Raw genomic sequence first — 17,804 nt, 5'->3', positions numbered from 1 at the left:
TTTTAAATCTTTTTAATCTTTTAAAAAAATTTTATTTATTTATTTATTTATTTATTTATTTTTTCAACAGGATCTCACGTTTATTGAGAAGTGATTAATGGTAAAAAGAAAGGCAATGCCCTTTCCTCATTGGCTGAACAATAAACTGAAGAAATATTCACTACACGTTTTATAATATTTTTCTCTTCCAAAATGCATTTCTGTAAACAAGTTTTTACCACTGTTCTTAGCTTTGAAATCAAATTAATCCTGACTTAATCAGTATAATGTACAAGAACAGAAAATTTCTTAGGACTCCTAGTACTTTACTTTGAGTAACAAAGGGTCAGAGAAAATGAACCACCCTTAAAGACACAACCTTGGGTAACACTGTTAAATTCTCCAAGACAAAAATTCTTCATAAAAATGTTTTCCCAGTTCGGAAGGGAAAAACCAAATTCCCACTTTCTGGGGTTTATTTATTTATTTATTAAAGAGAGACAACTAGCTGGGGGAGGGGCAGAGGGAGAAGCAGACTCCCAGCTGAGCAGGGAGCCTAATGTGGGACTAGATCCCTGGATCCTGAGATCATGACCTGAGCCAAAGGCAGACACTCAACCAACTGAGCCACTCAGATGTCCCATAAATAAATAATATCTTGAAAGAGACTGAGTCAAATTTGGGCCGCCTGGGTGATTTAGTCAGTTACACATCCAACTCCTGATTTCTGCCCAAGTCATGATCTCAGGGTCATGGGACTGAGCCCCCCAATCTGGCTCCTCGTTTGATGTGAAGTCTGCCTGAGATTATCTCTTTCCCCTACTCTCTCCCCCTGTTTGTGCTCTCTCTCTCTCAAATAAATCTCAAAAAAAAAGTGGAATATTAGAGTCATTTCTAAAATCCAAGGGGACACAGGTACCAGCTTTAGGAGATGCCCAGTTTGGGGGTAAGAATCACTGGAAAGGGATCTGAGTGTAATGGAAACCCATTTTTTTAAAAGATTTTATTTATTATAAACATTCGGGTACACGTGCCCCTTCGGATCACTATGTTTGTATCTTTAGGGTAAATACCCAGTAGTGCAATTGCTGGGTCATAGGGTAGTTCTATTTTCAACATTTTGAGGAACCTCCATGCTGTTTTCCAGAGTGGTTGGACCAGCTTGCATTCCCACCAACAGTGGAGGAGGGTTCCCCTTTCTCCACATCCTCGCCAGCATCTGTCATATTTACTTGACAGATAGAGATCACAAGTAGGCAGAGAGGCAGGCAGAGAGAGAGAGAGGAGGAAGCAGGCTCCCCATGGAGCAGAAAGCCCAATATGGGGGTCGATCCCAAGACACTGGGATCATGACCTGAGCCAAAGGCAGAGGCTTTAACCCACTGAGCCACCCGGTGCCCCATTGAAACCTATTCTGACCAAGAAGTTAAGAGCAATGATATGTCACCTAATAGGTGTTTCAATCAAAGCACAAATGTCAGAAATTTCTACTGTAATTTTGGAAGGAAATTATATATATAATATTATATATTTCTATAATTTATATATATTATATATAATATATAAGAAAACTATATAAATGTCACTCTGAGTTAGATTATGAGAAATAAATTCAAAGTAGATACCTGTTGTTTTCAGTTATAAATTATTTTAGTAACAGCATAGGTGTAGTTGGGGAGCATTATCGGTGTTTGAGCAGAGACAGCCTGAGAAAACTCAATGTCCAGATTCAGGGCATATTCTTGCTTTACTTGTCTCAATACTCTAATGATGTTGTCCATGATCAGGGTTCTTCTCACTTTTCTGATACATCTTCTGAAGTATGACAAATTTCCCCCTCGTGTTGATTCCCCTCAAGGTAATGGAATGCTATAGAAGTTCTAGGTTTCATGTCTAAACATGAGAACAACCATAGCAAAGGAAATCATCTCCTATTAATCACTTTTCATCACATCTGACTTTATTCTCTGCACTATTTTTCCAGAGCTTTGCATAGGGCATTGAACTGGTTTTAACTTAAGAAAAAAAGTTCTATTGATCTACTTCTACTAAACTGAAGAATTAGAGAAATATTAGCAATGAGTGCAGTAATATATCAATCAAAAATAGACGCCTAAGATGCCAAATACATCTTTGAGTTTAATCTTTTGTGTGTGACAAAAGACTGGCCTCAGCCAATGCCTGCATAGCTACCATTTAATCATCAAAACATTTATCTAAAAATGTAGTTAATATAGAGGATTAGCAGGGAGGAAAAATGATGAAAACTGAGAAATATTGAAAACAAGCCACGAATGGCAGTGATTATGCTGATGAAAAGTTTGCTTTTTGTACACTCTGTTCTCGCTCCTTTGAATATTTTTATGATATATGTAGGAGGCTGATTCACCAAAGTAATTAATCATGTAATGACTACACTTGTGTGTTCAATTACAGTCTTTCTGGTTGATTACTCTTTGTAATAAATACCATTACCAGCTCTTTTTCACTCCTTTTGCCCTGGGCAAGAAGGCCAGGACATAAATGGAAAAGACAAATATAACCAACGTGTAGATAGAGTACTTTTTGTAAAGCGGGATGTAAGGACATATTAATTTTCAGTGTCAGAAATATTAGTTTGTTTAGTGAAGCTAAAAGCATATAAACATTCACTAAATGTACAACTTCATTGCAACACCATCAGCTCTTTACCACATTTCAATTTTATTATTAATATAAATAATTTTAAAATGATTTTTTTAAAAGCCTCTCTACTTTTTCTCAAATGATAGAGAAAACATTTTGTGCATTCCCACAAAAAAATGCTTTTAATGTTTAAAGCCAAGAACCATTTGTAAAATCAACATCATTATTCCTAGGATAACCTCTAATGAAAACATTTTATCAGACTTTTAGAATTACATATATGGCTCCTAAATACATTGAGATTATAATTTGTCCCAATTTAAGAAGGAAATGCAAGCCCTAAATGCCCTTCCCCCCAACTTGTATAGGAGGCATTCTTTATTCATTTGGAATGGAGTTTGTTCACTTTCTTTGACAAATGTTTACTGAGAACTGCCCTATCTCAGGCTCAGTTCTTGGGGATGAGAATAATGTAATAAACAAAACAGGTAAACATCTCTGACATTGTGGAGCTTAAATTTTAGTATAATAAAGCACAGATAACACATACAATCTGTATTTGAATAAACGGTAGTGAGAATTTTGGAGGAATATAAATCATTGACATTTTAAATTGGGTGTTAAGAGAATACTTCATGAAGAAAGTTATATTTTAGTAAATCTATGTCTTTTCAAATCATTAATGTGGTTTCTCCCTTGTGATAGGATCCCAACATATACAGAATTGGTGTCAACAGTTGTCTTTGGACAATTGTCCATCCCAATTATGGAGTTTTTGGAAGGGGTAGTCATGGTCTTGCCCATGGAAAATGGGATAGTCATAATCTATGGTGTACAGTGGCACACACTGAGTCAAGTTTTTTCCTGTGGTTGACTGTGATCTATGACAAGTTCCTAAGGAGTTCAGATGGTTAACTTAACAGCTCAAGTCATGATCTTAAAACTAAATAGCTTTCATGGTAATACTAGAATAATTTATTTTTTTGCAGCCTCAGAACCAAGATATTTGACTATCAAACAAAATTTAATTGCATTGGTTACAGAATTACTGATTTACTTCATAATCTTGCCCAGTTTCTCATAGGAAGGTTAAGATTTTGACTGAAAAGGATAGGGACCGAGACACTTAGAATGAAGGCATCTGGTGGGGCTCCAATGAAACTTAGAATCTTGTGTACCCAGTTACCCTGAGCCTTCCTTGCTGGTGAAGTTAGATGTCCATATCTGTCTGAGAAAAGCTGCCTTTCTTTGCTGAAAACGCTTTGTTAACCCTACCTGGGTCATAGGTCTTACAGGGAAGATACTTATTTTCCTTAAACTGACACCATTACCCCCCTGTTGGCACCAGATCCATAGCTGAGTTGAATATCAACATGATCCTTGTTGATATTCAACAACTATGACCCAGAAAGAAATAGCTTACACACAAAATAATTCCAAGATTTAACGAATATATGTCAAGAGAATCTTGGAAATACATATGAAAGTGGATCCTAGACAGTAGACCAAGGTTAGAATAAAACACTAGGACATGCTTTTACCAGAGAATCTGAATCTAATGTGTTCGCTCATGCAGCTGACAGTAGCTCCTTCACCTAGTTACTTGGTTAACAGTAACATGGATTTAAAGGTAGCATATATTTCATGAGGTGGGTATGAAAGACCTTCCCAGCCATGATGTGGAAAAAAGAGTCAAAACTCCAGGATACGAGAAGGTGGAAATATATTTAATTTTTGCAACCTTCACACCAACCCTTACCTATATCTCAAAACATAGATCAGAGAACAAATGAAATAAAAATCTGAAAAACAGTAGAAAAGATTAACACAACTAAAAACTGCTTTTTAAAAGATAAACAAAATTTATAAACCTTGAATTAGACTAATTAATAAGAGGGAAGACTCAGTATATAAAATTAGAAATGAAAGAAGAGATCTTATAACTGTTACCACAGAAATACACAGGATCATTAGAGACTACTATGAATACACACCAACAAACTGAGTAACAGAAAAATGGATAAATTCCTAGAAACATACAACCTGCCTAGATTGAATCTTGAAGAAAGTGAAAATCTGAACAAACCAAAACAAGTAAGAAGTTTGAATTAGTAATCAAAAACCTCCCAAAAGACGGAAGCCCAGGAAAAGATGGTGAATTCTACTAAGCATTTAAAGAATTAATGCCAGTTTGTCTTAAGTTCTTCCAAAAAACTGAACAGGAAGGAACACTCCCAAACTCAAATTACAAGGCTAGCATTACCCTGATACCAAAGCCAGACAAAGAGACTATAAGGAAAGAAAACTATGGGCCCATATCCCTGAAAAATACATATGCAAAAATTTTCAAATATTAGCAAACCAAATTCAACAGCCCATTAAAAAGATCATACACCATGATAAGTGCAATTTATCCCTGGGATTCTAGGATGGTTCAACACATGCAAATCAATAAATATGGCATATCAAATTAATAGAATGAATGATAAAAGTCATATCTCAATAATGGCAAAAAAATAGTCTTTGACAAAGCAGAATATCCTTTCATAATAAAACTCTCAACAGATGGGATATAAAAGGAATGTACCTCAACATCATAAAGACTAACTATTGCAAACCCTTAACTAATATCATACTCAATGATGAAATTTAAAAGTGTTTCCTCTGAGGTCAGGAACAGGAAAATTGTGCCCCGGTCCCACAATTCCATTTCAATATAGTATTGGAAGTCCTGGCCAGAGCAATTAGGAAAGAGAAAGAAAGAAAATGAATCTAAAATGGAAAGGAAGAGGTAAAATTATCTGTCTAGACAATATGTTCTTATACAGAGAAAATCCTAAAAGGATCCACCAAAAAACTCTGAAGACTAATCAACAAATTTGGCAATGTTGCAGAAATCACATCAACCTACAGAAATCAGTTGTGTTTCTTCTATACAGTAACAACAAAATATCTGAAAGAAAATAAAGACAACAATCCTATTGACAATAGTATCAAAAATAATAAAACACTGAAGAACAAATTTAACCAGAGGTAAAAGACCAGTATACTGAAATCTGTGACTTTGGTGAAAGAAATGGAAGAATACACAAATAAATGGAAAGATGATCCATCTTTGTAGATCAGAAAAATTCATATTGTAAAAAAAGCCCATGTTACTCAAAGTCATCTATACATTCAGTGTAATCTCTACAAAAAATTCTAATGGCATGTTTTATAGAAATAGAAAAAAGAACCCTAAAATTCTTATGGAACCACAAAAGACTGAATAGTCTTTTCCTAAGAAAAAAGCTGGAGTCATCACACTTCCTAACTTCCTAAGCCCTTGTGAACTGTTGATGGGAATATAAACTGGTGCATCCATTATGGAAACCAGTATGGGGTGTCTTAAAAAATTTATATAGCAACCCCACTATGAGTAGGTATCTCAATGAAATGAAATCAGGAACTCAAAGAGATACATGCACTCCTTTGTTCACTGAAGCAATATTACAATAGCCAAGTAACAGAATCAGCCTAAATGTCTCTCAACAAATGAATGGATAAAGAAGTTATGTACATATCAATGAAATATGATTCAAACATGAGAAAGAAAGAAATCTTGACATTTGTGACAACATGGATAAACCTTGAGGATGATCTCATTTTTTTGTGAAACATAAAAAAGAAGCCAAAGGCATACAAACAGAATGGAATGGTGTTTGCCAGGGACTGAGGGAGTGGGGAAAATAGGAAGATGCTGGTCAAGAATATGGTATAAACTTGCATTTTTAAGATGAATAAATTCAGGAGATCCAGTGTACATCATGCTGACTACAGGTAGCAATCCTGTACTATATACTTGAAAGTTGCTAAAAGACTAGTTCTCAACACACACACACACAGTAATTATGTGAGGAAACAGAAGCATTAACTAACCCTACTGCAGTGATCATTTCACAACAGATACATTTATCAAGTCATCATGCTGTACACTTTATACTTGTCTAATGTTATATGTCAATTATATATTACTATAGCTGGGGGGTAAAGCAGGTCTTTTTTGTTGTTGTTTTTAAACCTAAAGAAACAAAGGAGAAATAAAACAACAAACCAAAGTGTAGATTCTGGCATCAAAAACTACAGCAAACATTAAACACAGCCTAGCTTCTAGCCAGGTTAACGCAAAGCCTCTCACTGAAGTTCCATTTACCTCAAGTACAATTTCCTAAACGATTACTGGTTGCTTTCAATAAAAAATTACAAGGAATGCCAAAGGCCAAGAAATGTACAGTCTAAAGAGACAAAACAGTCATCTAAACCAGATTCTAGTATCATACAGATTGAGTTATTATACAGAGAACTTAAAATAATTATGATTAGTATGTTAAGGACTTTAATGGAGAGATACAATTGGACAGCATTAAAGACTAGATGAGGAACATAACTATAGAAATAGAAACTCCAAGAAAAAATCAAAAGCAATGAGGGTTTATGGGGTGGAGGGAAGATGGGCTAAATGGATGATGGGTATTAGGGATGATGGGTATTAGGGATGATGGGTATTAGGCACTTGTGATGAGTACTGGGTGTTATATGTAAGTGATGAATCAATCACTAAATTCTATGCCTGGAATCAATTTTACCATAATCTTAACTAGCATTTAAATAAAACCTTGAAAAAAATTAAAAAATGAAGTGCTATAAACATAAGAAATCAAATATACTTTATTTTTTTTAATTTTTATTTATTTCTTTTCAGCATAACAGTATTCTTTTTTTTTTTGCATCACACCCAGTGCTCCGTGCAATACGTGCCCTCCCTATTACCCACCACCTGGTTCCCCCAACCTCCCAACCCCCTGCCACTTCAAAAGCCTCAGGTTGTTTTATAGAGTCCATAGTCTCTCATGGTTCATCTCCCCTTCCAATTTCCCTCAACTCCCTTTTCCTCTTCATCTCCCCATGTCCACTTTAAAAAATGAAGAATACCTTTGTTTTGAGCTCATCAATAGACATGGCCAAAGCAAGTCGGGTAAAACTTCCCAAAATGATATGCAAAGAGAAAAAAAAAGTGTATTTAAGAGTAAGATAGAAAGAAACCTACGTGAAGAGTGGGATAATAACAAAAGGTGTAATATTCCCCTCCCCATAAGTGGAGGGGAAAATGAGAATAAAGATTCTGAGTACTAAAGATGAATTTTCCAAAGTTAATTAAAGCCATAAACCATAAATTCAGGATGCTAACAGAATACCAACCAGGATAAATACCAACAATCCTACATCTGGGAGTATCATATTTATACCGTAGTAAATCAAAGACAATGAGAAAATCTTAAAAGAAAGCAGAGAAAAAAAATCACACTTCACCAGTAGTGGACTAAGGACAAAAATTACATTGGAATTAACATCAGAAACCATGCAAAGAGAGAAGAGGGGCGTTGAGAGAAAGAGAGAGAGAGATGTTTATCTCTTAGCGTTTCTCTTCTTGCGCCCTTCTAATCTATTCTTCATACTGAGAGAGTGAAAATTTATTAAAGAGAATTTGGTTGAACCCCCCCCAAAAGCCCCCATTTTAATACCTTTCAATGGTGTAAGACTAGTGTTTTGAGGCTAGACCTCCTAGGTTTTTTGAGCATTGAACCTGATTTCTCCAGGAGCGCTTGGAATTACCTGTCTACCTGATATTTATGCTTTCATCACACATTATTTTTTTCTCAGAAGCATCTTCTCATTCCTGTCAGAAGGCCCCCTTGCATATAAATCCTAACATCCCCCCCATACACATGGCTTCAATGAGTTAATTCCTATTAATCCTTCCAAACTCAGACCTACTCGCTCAGAGAAGTCTGTTCTGCTTTTCCAAACTGCCTCAAATATTTCTGACAAAGGTTCTCATTAAATCATACCATTTCCTGTGGTGCCTGGATGGATCAGTCAGTTAAGCATCTGTCTTTAGCTCAGCCCATGATCTCAGGGTCCTGGGATTGAGCCCTGTGTCAGGCTCTCTGCTTAGCAGGGAGTCTGCTTCTCCTTCTGTCCTTCACCTCTCCCTTTCTCTCTCTAATAAACAAAATCTTTTTAAAAATTTTGTACCATTTCCTTCCAGCAGATAGAGTTCCGTTTCGCCAATGTTCAAAACAAAAACAGAAACAAACAAACAAAAAAAAGAAGGCAGAAAAAGGAAGATAAAAAATAAATAATTGAAATTAACTGAAAACTGTTAAAAATATGGCAGATGTTAATCTAAATATATCAATAAGGACTTTAAATGTGAATTCCTGAAGTGCATCAATTAAAAGGTACTGTCCGAGTTTACTAAAAATTGCAAGACCCAGCTCTATGTTACTATAAGAAACTAAATTAGTAAGGATAAAGTAAACAGTTATAACCTTATGGCAAACAACATCAATTAATATGAACTGTTGTAAACACCATCAATCAGTTTGATCTATTGAGTGGCTTCCTCCACTCAATATCATTGATATTTGCACCCCTCCCACAAAAGAAAGAAAGAAAGAAAGAGAAAAACTCAATCATAAATTTGACAAAATATATATAGAATCTATGTGCAGAAAACTATAAAAGTTTGATAAAAGATATTTTTAAAATCTAAGGAAATGAAAGGATGTTCCATGTTTATGGATAGGAAGACTTAATATTAAAATTATTAAATTATTAAAATATTAAAAAGACTATATATTAAATTAAAATTTTAATTATTTAAAATAATTAAAATTATTAAAATACTTCCAATCTTGATTCATTGCAAGTCATTCAGAATCCCAGCAAGCAATTTTATGTTATTGACAAACTGAAACTAAAAGTTATATGGATTGGGAAAAGATACAGAAAAAGCAATATAATACTGAATAAATTCAGAGAACCAATACCACCCAACCACAAGATTTCTCATACAGCTGCAGAATTCAACATAGTTTGGTATTAGCTGAAGAACAGACCCAGAGAAGACAGTGAAGGGCCCAGATGCAAACAAAGGCAAAATAAACTATTGGGACTTCATCAAAATTAAAAGTTTCTGCACAGCAAAGGAAATAGTTGACAAAACTGAAAGGCAACCTACTGAATTGGAGAAGATATTTGCAAATGACATGTCTGAGAAAGGGCTAGTATCCAAAATATATAAAGAACTTATAAAACTCAACACCCCCCCCAAACCCAAATAATCCTGTTAAAAAAAATGGCAGATGACAGGAATAGACATTTTTTTCAAAAAGGATATACATATGGCCAACAAACACAAGAGAAGTTGTTCACCATCACTCAACAGCAGGGAAATGCAAATCAAAACTACAATGAGCTATCACGTCACACCTGTCAGAATGACTAAAATCAACAATATAAGAAACAAGAGATATTGGCTAGGATGTGGAGAAAAAGGAACTCTCATGCACTGTTGGTGGAAATGGAAATTGGTACAGCCACAGGTAGAAAACATATGGAGGTTCCTCAAATGTTAAAAATAGAACTTCCTTTTATGATCCACCAATCACACTATGGGGTATTTACCTAAAGAATACCAAAACACATCATGTGCCCTCCTTAATACCCATCATCTGGTTACCCCATTCTCCTACCCCCTTCCCCTCTGTAACCCTCAGTTTGTTTCCTGGAGTCCAGAGTCTCTTATGATTTGTCTCCCCCTCTGATTTCTTCCCATTCTGTTTTCCGTCCCTATGGTCCTCTGCTCTTTTCCTTATATTCCACATATGAGTGAAACCAAATGATAATTGTCTTTCTCTGTTTGACTTATTTCACTCAGTATAATACCCTCCAGTTCATCCATGTCGATGCAAATGGTAGGTATTCATCCTTTCTGATGGCTGAATAATATGCCATTTTATATATGAACCACATCTTCTTTATCCGTTTATCTATTGAAGGATATCTTGTTTCCTACCTCAGTTTGGCTATTGTGGATGTTGTTTCTATGAACACATGATGTGATGAGCACTGGGTATTTTATGCAACTAATGAATTGTTGTGCACTACATCAAAAACTAATGATGTACTATATGTTGGCTAATTGAACATAGTGGAGAAAGAAAGAAAGAAAGAAAGAAAGAAAGAAAGAAAAAGAAAAACACATCCTTGTTCTGTTAAATAACAAAAATTCAACCAATGGGGAAAAAAAAGAATTCCAAAACACTAATTCAAAGGAATACATGCACTCCTATATTTATAGTAGCATTATTTACAATAGCTAAATTATAAAGAGCCCAAACGTCCATCAACTGATGAATGGATAAAGATGTGAGATATATATATAATATTCATATATGAAATGGAATATTAATTAGTCATGAAATGAAAAGTAAATCTTACCATTTTCTATCACATAGATGCAGCTAGAGAGTATAATGCTAAGTGAAATAAATCATTCAGAGAAAGACAAACACTGTATGTGGAATTTAAGAAATAAAACAAATGAGCAAAGGGGGAAAAAAAAAACAGAGAAAGAGACAAGCCAGAAACAGATGCTTAACTATAGAGAACCAACTGATGGTTACCAAAAGGGAGGTAGGTAGAGGGTTTGGTGAAATAAGTGATGGGAATTAAGGAGTGCACTTGTGATAAGTACTGGTGATATGTGGAAGTGTGAAATCACTATACTGTGCATGTGAAACTAATATCACAGTGTATGTTAACTGGAATTTAAATAAAAACTTAAAAAGCAAAATAAAAATAAAAATAAACCTATACAATTATAGTCCACTGTTCTCTGACAAAAGACCAAAGGCAATTCAGTAAAGAAAGGATTATCTTTGCAACAAATGAAACTTGAACAGTTGGACATACATGTAAAATCACTTCTCAACAAATTTAAATCAAGATACTTAATAGATCTATATATAAAATTTAAAAAAAATATATAAACTTCTAGAAGAAAACATGACAAAGTACCGGTGGTCATGACTTTTGCAATGACTTTTTATATATAACGCCAAAAGCACATTTCAGGAAGAAAAAATAGATAAAGTTGGATTTAGTAAAATTAAAAACTTCAGATCTGTGAGAATCTTTTAAGAGAATGAAAAAACAAGCCACACTGTGCAAAAACATTTGCAAAACACCTCTCTAATAAAGGATTTGAAATATAAAAAGTACTCTTACTTAAGTTGTACTTAAAATTTGCAAAGCACTCTTAATACTCAATAATGAGAAAACAACTCAATTGAAAATAATCAAATAATTTGAGCATACACCTCAGATGTAAAATAAGCATATGACAAGATAAGCAACATTAATGTCATTAGGTAGTTGCTAATTAAAGCAACAAGATACCACAACACAACTACTAGAATGGCTAAAATCCAGAACACTAAAATACTAAATTCTGATGAAGATATATAACAAGAACTCTTATTTCTTCCTGGTGGAAATACATAATGGTACAACCATTTTAAAAGACACTCTGGCAATTACTTTCACATCTCAACTTTGTTTTAACATATGATCCAGAAATCATATCCCTAAGTATTTATGCGATGAATTATAAAACTAGGTCCACAGGAAAAACCCAAATCTAAATGTTTATAGTTGCTTTATTCATAGTCAACCCAAATTGGAAACAACCAAAATGGCATTCAAAAAATGAATGGATAAACTATGGTCTTACATTATACCCTGGAATATTATTCAGCAATAATAAGAAATGAACTATCAAACTATGAAAAGACTTGGAGGAACTTTATATATTGCTAAGTGAAACAAATCAGTCTGTACAATTACAACTATATGACATTCTAAAAAAGGCAAAATTATAAAGAAAGTAAAATATTAAAATATCAGTGGTTGCAATGGGATTGTGGACTAGGGTGGTATGAACAGGTGAACCACAGGCAATTTTAGGGCAGTGAAATTGTCCTGTATATTAATGTAATGACTAATATGCAACACTATATATTTGTCAAAAACTTTAGAAGTTGATAGCAAGCAAATTTACATACTATGGGTATGCAATTTAAGAGAAAAAAATCATTTAGTGTATTATAGGATCCCCAGAAAGAATGTAGACTGTGATAAGAGAATCTAACTATTATATATGAATTAAACAACCATACTAAAGGAGTTAGAGGTATATCTAAGACTAAAGTCAAAAGGACGGCTCATAATTTCTGTCCTCTACTTGACAAATTTATTTTATATTGAGGTACAGGTTAACAGTTCGGATACTACTCTCCAATTACTAATGGATATGCTGGACTTAACCAATTAGGTAAATGAATGGGTGACTATGAGAGTCAGGTTTCTCACTGTTGAGGTGGAAATTTATAGGTAAGCAAGTGAGAGATGTTAGAATGATCCATGTGGTAATGGATTATAGGTGGAGAATGTAAGAACTTCTGTTTAACTTAATATAGATATATATTATTCATATAGAAATATTCATAGATATGTGTATATACACAGGTTAGCATACCCAGATATATTTCTTTGCTCTCTGTGCTGAAAGGGTCTAGAGGTTAGGACACCCCAGTAGCAATGCACACACGTAGGGCTCCTGTGAGAAAGGGCTAATTATAAGACTGTGCAGGAAACATCCAAGAGGAGTCTGGAGCATCTTACAGTACCATCAAGTACGAAGTTGCTCAAAAAATTTCAATGATGGGCGTATGGAAAAGGCACAAGGATCCAACTGAGAGTTTCCAAAGGTTAAAGCTAGAATAATCTAAGCAACAATTAATAAAGCAATGTTGGATTCTAACTCAAAGTATAAATAACTACGAGTTTATATCAGTAAAAAAATGACTGAATAAGGGGGAGAAGAGAGAAATATCCCATGCTGATGAATTTCAAATAATTTATATAGAAACTCCATAGCATAACTCCCCACTCCTTATTTGTTGGGCTGTATGTAGTTCCTTCCAAAGAGTAAAGTATGAAGTGGAGATGTGGGATAGTAACTTTGTAGTGGAGAAACCCAACACTCCCTGACTCAGTTAAACAAAGTCACTATTAGCATTAATAAATCATGTTGATTTGTGTTCCCTTTCCATGAGTGACAAAATGGTCCTTTCCTCTACCATTTTTGTCCCAAATTCATATCACCAGTCTAATCATGGGAAAACAGAAAAATTTCAATAGAGGAGCAGCTACAATATACCCAACCAGTACTACCAGAAACTATCCAGGCCATCAAATGAAAAGAAATTCAGATAAACTGTCACAGCCAAAAGGAACTTAAAAAGACAGATATTTGCAAATGACAGTACAGACAAAAGGTTGATATTCAGGATCTATAAACAACTCCTCAAACTCAACACACACAAAACAGATAATCATATCAAAAAATGGGCAGAAGATATGAACAGACACTTCTCCAATGAAGACATACAAATGGCTATCAGACACATGAAGAAATGTTCATCATCACTAGCCATCAGGGAGATTCAAATTAAACCACATTGAGATACCACCTGACACCAGTTAGAATGGCCAAAATTAGCAAGACAGGAAACAACATGTGTTGGAGAGGATGTGGAGAAAGGGGAACCCTCTTACACTGTTGGTGAGACTGCAAGTTGGTGCAGCCACTTTGGAGAACAATGTGGAGATTCCCCAAGAAATTAAAAATAGAGATTTCCTATGACCCTGCAAGTGCACTACTGGGTATTTACCCCAAAGATACAGATGTAGTGAAAAGAAGGGCCATCTGTACCCCAACGTTTATAGCAGCAATGGCCACGGTCGCCACACTGTGGAAAGAACCAAGATGCCCTTCAATGGATGAATGGATAAGGAAGATATATAGTCCATATACACTATGGAGTATTATGCCTCCATCAGAAAGGATGAATACCCAACTTTTGTATCAACATGGCTGGGACTGGAAGAGATTATGCTGAGTGAAATAAGTCAAGCAGAGAGAGTCAAGTATCATATGGTTTCACTTACTTGTGGAGCATAACAAATAACATGGAGGACATAGGGAGATGGAGAGGAGAAGGGAGTTGAGGGAAATTGGAAGGGGAGGTGAACCATGAGAGACTATGAACTCTGAAAAACAACCTGCGGGTCTTGAAGGGGCAGGGGGTGGGAGGTTGGGGGAACAAAGTGGTGGGTATTAGGGAGGGCACGTATTGCATGGGGCACTGGGTGTGGTGCAGAAACAATGAATACTGTTATGCTGAAAAGAAATTAAAAAAACAACAACAAACAAACAAACAAAAGATATATAATGAAAGGTAATGTTTTATCTTGAATGGGATCTTGGAATGAAAAAGGGGCATCAATAAAAACTAAGGGAATCTGTTAATGTAGTTAAAAATAATAAATATTAGCTCATTAATTGTAACACAAGAATTACACTAATTACTGTAAATAGGAGAAACTTGGATAAGTATATAGGCATTGTTTTTATATCTGCATAATTTTCCCTATAAAGTAAAACTGTTCAAAAATGGTCTATTAAAAACATAAAGGGAAGCTAGGACCGACCATTGAGGAAAGACCCTGCAGCAGTGCCAGAGTATAAAACAAAGATCATCCAGGGCGCCTGGGTGGCTCAGTGGTTTAAGCCGCTGCCTTCGGCTCAGGTCATGATCTCAGGGTCCTGGGATCGAGTCCCACGTCAGGCTCTCTGCTCTGAAGGGAGCCTGCTTCCCTCTCACTCTCTCTGCCTGCCTCTCTACCTACTTGTGATCTCTGTCTGTCAAATAAATAAATAAAATCTTTAAAAAAAAAAAAACAAAAAACAAAGATCATCCTCCAAATCTTCCTAAGGGGCTTAAACCCATTTAATAGAATGACTGTGCCCTGGGGAGAAAGGGATGCTGAGACTTTTCAAAGATGGTTAGATCCTGACTTTGAATGGACACTAACTCCTGAGCACCAAAAATGGTACAACAGCTTATCAGACAAAGTGTGTACTTTTGGAGTCAGGTGATAGATGGCATCTTGGTTCAAGATGAACTCATAGTGGGGTCAGAAAGTGACTCATCTTGTGGTTATGTGCTGAATGTAGAGTTAAGATGACATATTTCACAATTCTCAGAATTTCCATGTTGGCTCTCTAACCCATGGAGAAATGGACAATGTAATAGGAATGCCTAAGTGGAATCTTCTGGAATTTTTTTCACTCCAGCAATATTGTAAACCAGAAGCATATCTCATTCCTAAAGCACTGCAAAAATTAGTGCCACTGTCAAGGGACCTTAGGAAACGTACAATGATTTGGGTTAAATCTACGGGTAATATGCATAACTGCTTAGAATTTTAAGGAGCTTGTGTTCAACGGATACAAATATTATGGAAGATAGGGACAATGCTTAACATTCTAATGTGAAACTGTATGGGTTTAGAGATTCCGTGCTGGAGGGAACAAACATAAATGTAAAGTAACAAAGGGGGAAAAGTGACTGGCAAGATTTTTCAGAGACTAAGTAGGCTTTACCTGATGCATATTTTGAATGGCCACTATGTGTGGAGAGATCATAATGTGTTTGTCCTTCAACAAAGGACTGAGTCATCAGCTAACTTGTTCTGCACCCAGTTTTCATTGGTTGTGCTAGTTGGAAACTTTTACAATTGCATGAGCCCTCTTTGCTAGTAAATAGTAAGCAGTCTCTTAGTCCATTCAAGCTGCTATAACAGAATACCATAATCTGTATGGCTTACAAAAAACAGAAATTGATTTCTCACAGTTCTGGAGGCTGGGAAGTCTTAGATCAAGACACCAGCACATTTAGTGTCTGCTGAGAGACTCCTCCTGTTTCACATAAGAGCCACTTTTTGTTGTAACCTCATATGACAGAAGAAATAAGGTTGCTTCTGAGATCTCTTTATAAGGATACTAATGCCCGGGGCGCCTAGGTCGTTCAGTGGGTTAAAGCCTCTGCCTTCGGCTCAGGTCATGGTCCCAGGGTCCTGGGATCAAGCCCCAAATCTGGGCTCTCTGCTCAGCAGGGAGCCTGCTTCCCTTCCTCTCTCTCTGCCTGCCTCTCTGCCTACTTGTGATCTCTGTCTGTCAGATAAATAAAATCTTAAAAAAAAAAGAAAAAGATAAAGATAAAAAGGATACTAATACCCTTCCTAATCACCTTCCAAAGTGACCTAACCAACACCCAAAATCTCCACCTCCAAGTATCCTCACACTGGGAATCAACATATTAAGGGGCAAGGGAGAAGGCTAAAACATTTGGTCTACAGCAAACAGAATTCCACATAGGCCTTCAGCAGTTTCATATGTACTAACAAATGGTATGATATTCGTGGGTCAGAGGCAAAGGACCTTATTACTTACATTTGTTTTTTCCCCCTTGTGATGCAGAACAGCCCAGATGAATGCTATATGTGTAATGGGTTTTCATAATAGCGGAGCAAGTCCAAGCTTACGAAATTCCAGTTTTTTGTAATAGGCTACAAGAAAACCTGTTCCACCTTTGCGTTGGAAGAAGACATTATCTAAGAATATTTGATTGACAATTTACTCAAAAGGAACTTAAAAGCAGAAATGCAAGTGTACCTTGAGTTAGAAAAATTGATCAATACTAAAAAGTTTGTGATATATACATACAGTGGACTATTCAACAATAAAAAGTAACAAAATACTGATATATGCGATAACATAAATGATTCTCATAGAATTTATGCTGGTAAAAGTATCTGAACATAAAATGTACACACTGTTCGGGTGGCTACAGGGATAAGTAAATGGGGTCTCTTTCAGTATGCAATTCCTTTTCCTCTTCCATAATTTATGGAGTTAGATGAGAGAGAAATTGATCACAGTGGGGAGAGCAAGAATGGGAATGCAGCTGAAAAACACGGGCAGGTGATTTTAAAAAGTGGATATATAAGTAAATAATTAATATACTTTTCCTGTCTAACCTCAAAAACTCAAAAGCCAAACAGAGCCAAGTGTAACCTGTACCTTTCCCTTGCCATATTACTGATATTTCTTAATTTCTTACATTTCTGAAAAAATATTAATATAAATTCAAAGTTCTTAATTGTGTTCAAATTTTGAGCAAGCAATTTCCCTTCTGAAAATCTATTCTATCATTTTGCTGTATTTGTGAATAAAGATTTATGCACAGAACTGATCATCACAACTTTATTTATATGGTGAAAAATAAAACACAAAATTTCCAAAAAAGAAGGAAATACTAAATAAATTGCTGTGTATCCAATCGATAGAATAATGTGCACCAGTTGAATAACTTTTATTAATCATTTTAGTAGCATATTGAACCGTT

General features: G+C 35.4%; 1 long non-coding RNA gene across 1 annotated transcript; it reads left to right on the top strand.

The window, feature by feature from the left end:
• The first annotated feature begins 419 nt into the window (after positions 1-419).
• On the top strand, positions 420-16,495 carry LOC123952244. Its single transcript, XR_006820580.1, has 3 exons — positions 420-452; positions 11,129-11,135; positions 16,485-16,495. It is a non-coding gene; the product is annotated as an uncharacterized LOC123952244 (long non-coding RNA).
• Positions 16,496-17,804: the final 1,309 nt, after the last annotated feature.

The sequence above is a fragment of the Meles meles genome, chromosome 10 (genome assembly GCF_922984935.1).
Source record: "Meles meles chromosome 10, mMelMel3.1 paternal haplotype, whole genome shotgun sequence".
Classification (NCBI taxonomy): domain Eukaryota; kingdom Metazoa; phylum Chordata; class Mammalia; order Carnivora; family Mustelidae; genus Meles; species Meles meles.
The sequence above is the reverse complement of the archived record's forward strand: the minus strand, read 5'-3'. Positions and strand labels throughout refer to the sequence as shown.